The sequence below is a fragment of the Salmo trutta genome, chromosome 21, assembly GCF_901001165.1.
Source record: "Salmo trutta chromosome 21, fSalTru1.1, whole genome shotgun sequence".
Lineage (NCBI taxonomy): Eukaryota > Metazoa > Chordata > Actinopteri > Salmoniformes > Salmonidae > Salmo > Salmo trutta.
In genome coordinates this window covers 34,685,289-34,695,686 of record NC_042977.1, presented here as the reverse complement: position 1 = coordinate 34,695,686, position 10,398 = coordinate 34,685,289, and the positions used below count along the sequence as shown (strand labels likewise).

Genomic DNA, 10,398 nt, shown 5'->3' with positions numbered 1-10,398 from the left:
AGCAGGTTCAAATCGTCTAACCCGGAACAGGGTTTAACACTTATAATTATCATTTTTCAAATGTCATTTTTTTTGTAGGCGTGATTTTTTTCACTTGTCCAGTGTGCGTTTACAGGTGATAAAAATTCAAAAACTATTTATAAAAAGCGTTTACAGGTGATTTGGACGCGTTATCATTTTTCACTTGCTTTTTCAAGTGTCAATAGTACATTTTACACGTGTTCTTTACACCTGTCCAGTCCGCATTTACAGGTGATTAGAACGATTGTTATGGTCATTTTTGCACATGTTCTATATACCTGTCCAGTGTGCTTTTACAGGTGATTAGAACGCTCTAGCCCAGAGACTGGGTGGGCCGAGCCCCGGGGACATACTGGTTGTTATTAGCCATCAACCTGTGGCTCTCCAAGCGGCTAGGGGTGTGCGTCTCTGAGGACTCCTCCAGTGGCAGCATTCTGCCCCTGGTGAGGCAGGTGGAGATCACTGGTCACTCCGTGTGTCACGTCCTGACCCTAGTAAGATGTCATTTTCTATAGTAGAGTAGGGCAGGGTGTGACAATGGGTGTTTTGGGTTGTTCTATGTTTTCTATTTCTATGTTTAAGTTCTGTTTGTCTATTTCTATGTTGGGATTGTTTGGGGTTGATCTCTAATTGGAGGCAGCTGATCCTCATTGCCTCTGATTAGAGAATTTTTAAGTAGGGCTATTTCTCATTGTTGTTGTGGGTTATTTTTTGAGTAGTGTGTTTTCCTCTCTGCGTCACGGTTTGTTGTTTTGTGTTTTCAAGTAATTTAAGTGTATTGCATTTCAGTTTCATGTTTAATAAATATGTGGAACTAAGAACACGCTGCATTTTGGTCCGCTCCTTCAAACAGACGTGACACCGTGCCCTAGTTCATCAGCACCTTGTACTGTCTACTCCGCAATGAAACCATCCCTTTAAAGCTGCATTAGGTTATGGTCTGGACAATGTCACACAGAGCTGCATAATTGGCAAAAAGCTCATCAATTCACAAAAGTGTCTGATATTGCATTAATATCCTTTATATCTGCCAATTCATTTTGCGTTCTGTGGTAGGCAAAGAGCAGTATCCATTTTAATCGTGGCTCCATCATCGAGTCGGTCTGTAGTAGCTGGCATGGCGGTGGGCCTGCGCCAAATACCAGGGCCCATGGAAAGTTCCCTGCCTTTAACCTGCCGATTTACAGTGTCACCTCTGCAGAGTCAAAGGAAATACAGAAGCGGCTGTTCACGATTATAACAGTATCAATGCGTTTACATAGCACTGCATTTGGGTTGTTGATTAGAGTTCTTAAGGGTTTGTCATATTTTCCTAGTGGAATAGTTCCCAGGATGGGCAATTGATGGCCTTCTATCAATTGCTTTTTAAGACTCTTTAGAACCTTGTATGTGGCAATATTTTACCGAAATGACATTTGTGGTATGGTGACTTGAAACATCCTGTTGACTGAACAACTCTTCCTTGCTCACTGTTTCTCTCTTCCCCCTCCCCTTATCAGCTCTACTCCTGGACCTGGTCCAGATTGTGAAGACTTTGTTCCATTGTCAGAGGCCTCCCGCCCAGAACCGCTCCAACATGTTCCCTACCTTCTTCGTGGAGTATTTCATCAAATGAGACTTAATTTCAACCAGTAGAGAATGTGAAATGCTTTATTGAAAGAAGTTAATTATCCAAATGTTATAAATACATAAAACATGCATTATAAATATAATTGTAATATTATAAATACAAGTTTAATCTGTACGTCAATGCACATCTGTTGTGCATTATAAAAACAGGAGGAAAGAGGTGGCGAGACAGCTGTAACAGACAAAGGGAAAGAGGTAAGAACAGAGGAGCAGGGAAGACAGTATATGATTAATGAATCACAGTGCTACCCTAATAATCACTCAGTTCATCACAATAACATAGTGTCTCTAGTGGTGTCTCATAACCAGCCTTGGGCTCCCAGTCGGCCCGAAAGTTATCTTAAGTGCAGGTGAGGTGGTGATGATGGGACCGGGGGTTGGCATCCTCTCTCACATCAAAACATACATGCAGACAAGAGACAGATGGCGATAGCATGTTTAAGCCTTTAAAAAATCATCAGAAGGTAAAATGCTAAACTGACCTTGGAACATTAACTCTGGGACTACTACATCTCTATCTGTATTTCAATGTAAAGCATCTCTTTAATAATACTTCCTGTTGACCCGACCAAGTGACCTCTCACCTCTGATCATGCTGTGCCCTCTATGTAGCCAGTTCACATGCTGATATAACCTAGAGGACTTAGGGAGAAGGGGAGAGATGGATGTAGTGAAGGAGAGACTTTTAGAGAAAATAAGGTAGTTAAAGAGACAGTGTTCAACAGGAATCTGTGTGTGTGGCCTCACCTGGTGTCCACACCACACTAAGTGGCTGCAGAGTTAATGTATGCTGGAAAAACATGCAGACTTACGAGGACAAACAATATAACGCAGTTATAGAAATAATGAAGTGTCTTACTATTCTCCATGGTTGGCCCTCTTGCCTATTCGTTGAAGGAGCCAGTTATACACCTGAGCCTGCTTACTGCACAACACATGAATCAGATAGATACATGAGTGTGAAGGTGTAGGTTATAGGGTGTCTAATTGTTCTACATTTTTTCAATATGGGAGACTTAAAATAGCCCGTTTTGTTTTTGTACAGACATCACACCCTTACCTAAACAGCACCCTCACCTGAGAAGTAGAAATTAAAAGGGAGAGAAACTGGGAATTGAATAACTGCAGTTGACATAGCTAAGTAAATGGAAGAATACTCTTATTGCAATGTGGAAGGCTCTTAAAAGAGCCTTTGGTTGTTCATAGTGTAGTCTATGGTGTTGCCAGGGAACAGCACACTCTTCAAAGAAGTAGGAGGTGAAGCTCTCTCGCCTCTTGCTGCGTTGTTGGACCCCATCCTTGAAACATCCTGAAGAGCAGCAGACTTCTCCTATGGCACATGGCGGTGAGTTGCAGATCCCCTCCTGGTCCTCGTGTCCATTATGTTATGCAGGACACAAGTAGCCTTCACATGCCTGAATTCCCCCAGGAGGCAGTCCCAGATGGCCCTGGTCACCCAACCGAGCAGTGCCCTACACGGTAACTGTAAGCAATCGTTTTGAAAGAATGTCCTGTTACAAGGTATCTGTAGGAATATGGAAGGTAATGTCATTATTAAACTTTCACATCACCAGGTCATTGTGGATTACTAAAGTATAATATCCCTTATAACAAATCATGATAACATTGGAGAGATAGATGCATGTGTAGCATGTGACAATAGCAGGATCATATCAAGGATAGCATCACAAATGAATACATAAATACCACTTGATGCTTGATGAGTTGATCATTTGAATCAGCTGTGTAGTGCTAAGGCTGAAACATAAATGTGCACCCCTTTGAGTTCCCAGGACCAGGACCGAGAACCACTGCTCGTCATTGGGACCTCTTCATCTGCACACAGGCTTCCGTATCTGAGGACAGAAAACCTCACAAGAAACACACTTCATTATACTAAAATTAGACTGCACTGAATATTATGTTACTATTATCACTGTCCTCACCTATTGGGACTGGAACTAGAAAAGTCCATACCCTATCCAGAATAGCCTACTCTCACTTTGACAGTTGGAGCTGCTATCTGTTCACCCTTCTCCATGGCTATTAGCTAGCTACGTACCTACAAATGCATTTTGAGTGGTTTTTTACAGTGATAAATACATCAACATAGCTAGCTAATACGAAGTTAGGTAGCTGGTGATATTTAATTCACTTAGCTAGCTATCTATAGTATGTAAAGTTGGCTAGATAGCTAACGTTAGCTAGCTACATTAGTAGCTCATTTGAGTTAGCCTGCACTGTAGCTAGTTAGCTAATAATACATGTTTTGTTTTTACATTTTCGAAATGCAACGTTATTTACTTAACTTACTTGAATAGGTTATCCCAGCCATGTGGACGACTGGAAACGGGGAAGAAACGTTTTTGTCACCAGAGAGTTTTAGAGCATCTTAAAATGTACCTGTGAATAACTTCATGAAAAGGAGAATGGATTAAAGTATTTACCCATTTAATAACCAGACCTTCATACAAACTTGCTATGATGAATTCTTGACGCACAATCGAACATGCTGCCATATGCTTCCAGCACACCCACAAGCGAGCTACTCTGGGCGGCCTAAACCGCACGCATCCGTGCGCTAGTGTAGACAAGCCGTTACACATCACGCCACGCCGGCTGCCATGTTCTCCCACTTCCTGCTGGCCCAGCTGGTGGTGACGCCCCCCCCACTACCATTTTCTCCTGATATATGTTTGTTGTGGTATGCAATGCATTTACAGTATTTCGATCTGTTCTATGAATTGCCAAGTGGCATTCAGTTACAGTTGATGAAAATGTAAAGCCTAATAGTGCATTTTGTCACTCTATGGAGCGGTATATTTTTCTGTATATTTACTTTACATAGCCCCCATACCTATTGTCGTTTGAAAATATATATATTTTTTGATGTGTGGGCAAGAATGAACGATATATTGTTTTAATTGTGTGTCACAGGTTCTAATGGTAAGTGACAGACAGTGTTAAATAATGACACAGTCAAGACGTTGTCAACCTATGACTTTCACACTGAAATAGGATAAAACGAAGGGAAGTATCGAACAACAAAGTTTATTTCAGAGAGGAAGTGAAATTCTGTTGGTAAAACCGTGAGAATGAGAGACATAAAAATCATGCATGGTTCCTGGTTAAGAGACCCATTCCATATACAGTAGGGTGCTGTGGTATTGCCCTATTGTCGTGTATGTTTCTGTCTGTGTGGGGGTGAAATGGTACCATTCCCACCCCAAGCAAAGTTCCATTAGTGTGCACAGCAGCTGCTGCCGTGTTATCTCCTGACTGTCATTATTAGTCTCCTTACAGTGTTGCCACACACACACGGTGGTAACACCCTAGCAATATCTACCCTCCCCAGTGTTGTTGAATGCCCACCCATGCCAACATTCTGTAGAACCTCCCCATCCTAACATACATGTCTCTAGGGGTTAACAGTTTACATAACACTTGGTTCAAGAATTAGATACTAGCTAGCTCGGTCTGATAGCTCCGGTTGCTATGTTGATGAAGTGGCAATGTGTTGATGAAGCACATGGATTCCAGGCTAGGTTGATGAAGTAATCAACACCTAAGCTATAGACCTACGGACTATTCTATTGGCACATAGTTGTTAGCCTGGAATCCACACTGAATATGGCTCAATGCAGATTCCAGGCTACATAGCTAATTTCTTAGAACTCATTGAAATGATACTAGACATGTCAACTACTGGCCAGCAGATGGCACCACATGACCGGTTAAAAACAAACCTGCATCGTCTCTTCTGAAATGCTTTGCTCTTTGTGTACTCTGGTTTATTCTGTAGTTTACTGTGCATGTCAAGGCTTTGGGTGGCTTTTTCAACATGCAGTTATATCCTCAAGTTTTAGTATTGGATGTGTGGTCATGAAAATTCTCAGTGCAAATTGTTCAAATGTAATTTTATTTTTTTTATTTATTTTGTATTTAACCTTTATTTAACTAAGCAAGCCAGTTAAGAACAAATTCTTATTTACAATGACGGACTAATAAAAGGCAAAAGGCCTCCTGCGGGGACAGGGGCCAGGGATTAAAAATAAAAAAATAAATACAATATAAATATAGGACAAAACACATATCACAACAACAGAGACAACACAACACTACATAAAGAGAGACCTAAGACAACAACATAGCAAGGCAGCAACACATGACAACACAGCATGGTAGCAACACAACATAACAACAACATGGTAGCAACACAACATGGTACAAACATTGAGCACAGACAACAGCCCAAAGGGCAAGAAGGTAGAGACAACAATACATCCCACAAAGCAGCCACAACTGTCAGTAAGAGTGTCCACGATTGAGTCTTTGAATGAAGAGATTGCGATAAAACTGTCCAGTTTGAGTGTTTGTTGCAGCTCATTCCAGTCGCTAGCTGCAGCAAACTGAAAAGAGGAGCGACCCAGGGATGTGTGTGATTTGGGGACCTTTAACAGTATGTGACTGGCAGAACGGGTGTTGTATGTGGAGGATGAGGGCTGCAGTAGATATCTCAGATAGGGGGGACTGAGGTCTAAGAGGGTTTTATAAATAAGCATCAACCAGTGGGTCTTGCGACGGGTATACAGAGATGAGGAGTATAGAGTGCAGTGATGTGTCCTATAAGGTGCATTGGTGGCAAATCTGATGGCCGAATGGTAAAGAACATCTAGCCGCTCAAGAGCACCCTTACCTGCCGATCTATAAATTATGTCTCCGTAATCTAGCATAGGTAGGATGGTCATCTGAATCAGGGTTAGTTTGGCAGCTGGGGTGAAAGAAGAGCAATTACAATAAAGGAAACCAAGTCTAGATTTAACTTTAACCTGCAGCTTTGATATGTGCTGAGAGAAGGACAGTGCACCGTCTAGCCATACTCCCAAGTACTTGTATGAGGTGACTACCTCAAGCTCTAAACCCTCAGAGGTACTAAAAACACCTGTGGGAAGTGGGGCATTCTTCTTACCAAACCACATGACCTTTGTTTTGGAGGTATTCAGAACAAGGTTAAGGGTAGAGAAAGCTTGTTAGACACTAAGAAAGCTTTGTTGTAGAGCATTTAACACAAAATCCAGGGATGGGACAGTTGAGTATAAGACTATATCATCTGCATATAAATGGATGAGAGAGCTTCCTACTGTCTGAACTATGTTGTTGATGTAAATTGAGAAGAGCGTCGGTACTCCCTTGGTGACAGGCAGTGGCAGAGACAGCAGATTTTCTGACTTCATACACTACACTCTTTGAGAGAGGTAGTTAGCCAACCAGCCCAAAGATGTCAGGTGCGTCGTAAAAAGTGACCAAAACGCAGCGGGTACGTGAATGCTCATCTTCCTTATTTATTTGGAAAAACGTGAACACTTAACAAAAATAACAAACAACAACGAAAACAGTCCTGTAAGGCTAACACAGCTATACACGGAACAACTACCCACAAAACCCATGGAAAAACACCCCAACTAAATAGGACCTTCAATTAGAGGCAACAAGAAACAGCTGCCTCCAATTGAAGGTCAGCTCAATAAACTAAACATAGAAATATAAGAACTAGAACAAACATAGAAATATATTAACATAGAACATACCCCCCCCCCAAAAAAACACACAAAACAAACACACCCCTGCCACGTCCTGACCAACTACAATAACAAAATGACCCCTTTTCTGGTCAGGACGTGACAAAAGACCCCTCAGAGACACCAATAATCCTTAGCCGGCCCAAAAGAATGGAGTGGTCTACCGTATCAAAAGCTTTGGCCAAGTCAATAAAAATAGCAGCACAATATTGCTTAGAACCAAGGGCAATGGTGACATCATTGAGGACCTTTAAGGTTGCAGTGACACATCCATAACCTGAGCGGAAACCAGATTGCATACCCGAAAAAATACTATAGACATCAAGAAAGCCACTTTTGATAAACAGGGCACAATAGAAATAGCCCTATAACAGTTAGGATCAGCTTGATCTCCTCATTTAAATAAGGATGAACCGTGGCTGCCTTCCAAGCAATGGGAACCTTCCAAGAAAGGAGAGACAGGTTAAAAAGGTTGGAGAGAGGCTTGGCGATGATAGGGGCAGCAACCTTAAGAAGAAAGAGTCTAAACCATCTGACCCAGATGGGTTTTTGGGGTCAAGTCACTGAGTCACCTCGGACTTAGTGACTGCCTGCAGGGAGAAACTTTGTAATGGGGCAGCGGAAAAATAGGGAGAAGCATCGGGGATAGTCGCATTAGAAGGGGTGGGAGATTAAGAAATGTTGGATGGGCAAGGAGGCAAGGCTGAGTCAAATAGGAATCCTGACTAAATGAAGTGGTGATTAAAGAGCTCAGCCATGTGCTTCTTGTCAGTAACAACCACATCATCAACATTTAGGGACATGGGCAGCTGTGAGGAGGAGGGTTTATTCTCCAGGTCTTTAACAGTTTTCCAGAACTTCTTGGGGTTAGACCCACAGAGAGAGAACTGCTCCTTAAAGTAACTAACTTTGGCCTTCCGGATAGCCTGAGTGCACTTATTTCTCATTTGCCTGAACGATAGCCAGTCAGCCTGAGTATACGTGTGCCGAGCCTTTCGCCAAATGGAATTCTTGAGTGGAGTAACTCTGCAAGATCACGGTCGAACCAGGGGCTGAACCTGTTTTTAATTCTCATTTTCTTTATGGGGGCGTGTTTGTTAACAATACCATTGAAAATATCAAAAAATAAGGTTCAAGCGTCTTCGACAGAGCTGATTCTATACCATTTTACAGAGGCCAGTTCATGAAGGCTTGCTCATTAAAGGACAGGTTGTTTCATTGAGCAGCCATTACGAACACAGGCTGTAAAACAGTGATCACTAAGGTCATTACAGAAATCACCAGACTGATACCTATCAGGATTATTTGTGAGGGTAACATCGAGGAGAGTAGCCTTTTCCGGGTGTTTTGGAGTCATACCTTGTGGGATTGGTAATAATCTGAGAAAGACTTAGGGAGTCCCATTGCTTTAGGACTTGGTCAGGTGGTTTAAGCATGTTCCAGTTTAGGTCACCTAGCAGGACAAATTCAGACTTAGTGTAAGGGGCCAGGAGAGAGCTAAGGGCAGGTAGGGTACAGGCCGGTGCTGGTGGAGGACGATAGCACCCAGCAACAGTCAACAAAGAGCTATTTGAAAGTTTAATGCTTAAAACCAGCAAATCAAATTGTTTGGGAACGGACTTGGTGGAGACAACCGAGCACTGAAGGTGATCCTTGGTAAAGATTGCTATTCCCCCACCTTTGGAAGATCTGTCTTGTCGAAAAAGGTTATAACCAGAAAGGTTAACATCAGTATTCAAAACACTCTACCTTAACCACGTCTCAGTAATGACCAACACATCTGGATTGGAGCTGTGAACACACACCTTCATTTGATCCATTTTAGGTATTTAAGCTTCTATTGTTAATGTGCAGAAAACACAGGCTTTTACGAGAGCAGAAATCAGTGAAGCAGATATCAGAGCACAAGTCAGACTTGAGGCTAGCAACAGTAGATGGGCCAGAATGTACATGCACATTTCCAGATATCATCAACAGTAATACAATCAAGGCACGGCATAGGACAGGGAGAGCTCTGCAGTGCTGATTTATGACATCTGAATGTGCATCAGATGGCAACAATATCATATTGTACAGCAATTTCATCAGGTAACATGAATACAAAGCTGACGAGAGGTGGTTAGAATAGGATGGGAGCCCAAGAGTCTGTGTAACCAATAGAGTGTCAGAGTCCCGAGTGTGGGAACAAACAGTCTGTCCCACGGTTGGGTAAAGAAAGTTCGTAGTCAACAAAGTATGCAGGAGTCATGAGGCAAATAGCAAAATAGCAAAATGCACAAGAAAAAAATTAACTATATAATGACTTGGGGCTAGCCATTGTAAGTTCAGAGTCACTCGTCACAACAGTGCGTATGTGCTGAAGGCGAGCAAAATCTTGGGAGAGAGAGGTGAGTGTGGTGGGGGTGCCTGTACCAGACAGGGGGAGACAGACCAGGGCAGACGGTGAACAGATCGCCAGGTGGAATCCAAGCAGCAGTGCAGCAGGCAACGGGAGTAGGTGTCACACCCACTTGGGAGAAGCTTTTATTTCTGGAGGCAGATTTCTTGTAGAAAATGCCAGTGAATGGTCTTTGAACAGCAGGAGGGGGCTTCATAGGACGCTTCAAAGACTCCTGCCACTTGTTGGGCCCAAAGGCCTCGACACCTTTTACTTCACACATTAGTGCTAATTGAATTTGTATCTGGTCTGTCCTTGCAAGCCTCTGAGCCTTAACTCAGTCATTCAGTCCCCATAAAGTAAAATATATCATTGTAATGTACTTTGTTTAATTTTTTCATTTTTCTTTTTATTCTTGGCTTTCAAAATAGCATCAGGTCAAACACTACTCACTCAGTTCCAGGTTGGATGGTGTCCTCAGGTCTCTGATGTTTGTTTGCTAGAGCACCCTCCGTATAGCTTGGAAAAAGAAAAACCTTGGAAGCAGTAATCTCTAGGGTTAATTTTGGTCAAAATTAGGTTGTAGATTTGGAGTTTTGATCTGGAGCGAAGGTCATGCTGTGGAAGGTAGCATCCTGCATATGTACCTGCCGAAAAATCCAAGTTTATCTAACTCCAAATCTATCCTTTTATAAAAAAAACATGTTGAAAAATGTGAGAGCTCACATGCAGCTGTGTCTCTCTCTGAGGGGGGCATGCCACTGGACTGAACAAATGCAGACTGATCAACTC

General features: G+C 42.4%; 1 long non-coding RNA gene across 1 annotated transcript; it reads right to left on the bottom strand.

Moving 5' to 3' along the window:
- Positions 1 to 2,883: 2,883 nt before the first annotated feature.
- Positions 2,884 to 4,269, bottom strand: LOC115157794 (uncharacterized). Its single transcript, XR_003868553.1, has 3 exons — positions 3,964 to 4,269; positions 3,358 to 3,521; positions 2,884 to 3,175 (listed from the first exon to the last, which is right to left on the bottom strand). It is a non-coding gene; the product is annotated as an uncharacterized LOC115157794 (long non-coding RNA).
- Positions 4,270 to 10,398: the final 6,129 nt, after the last annotated feature.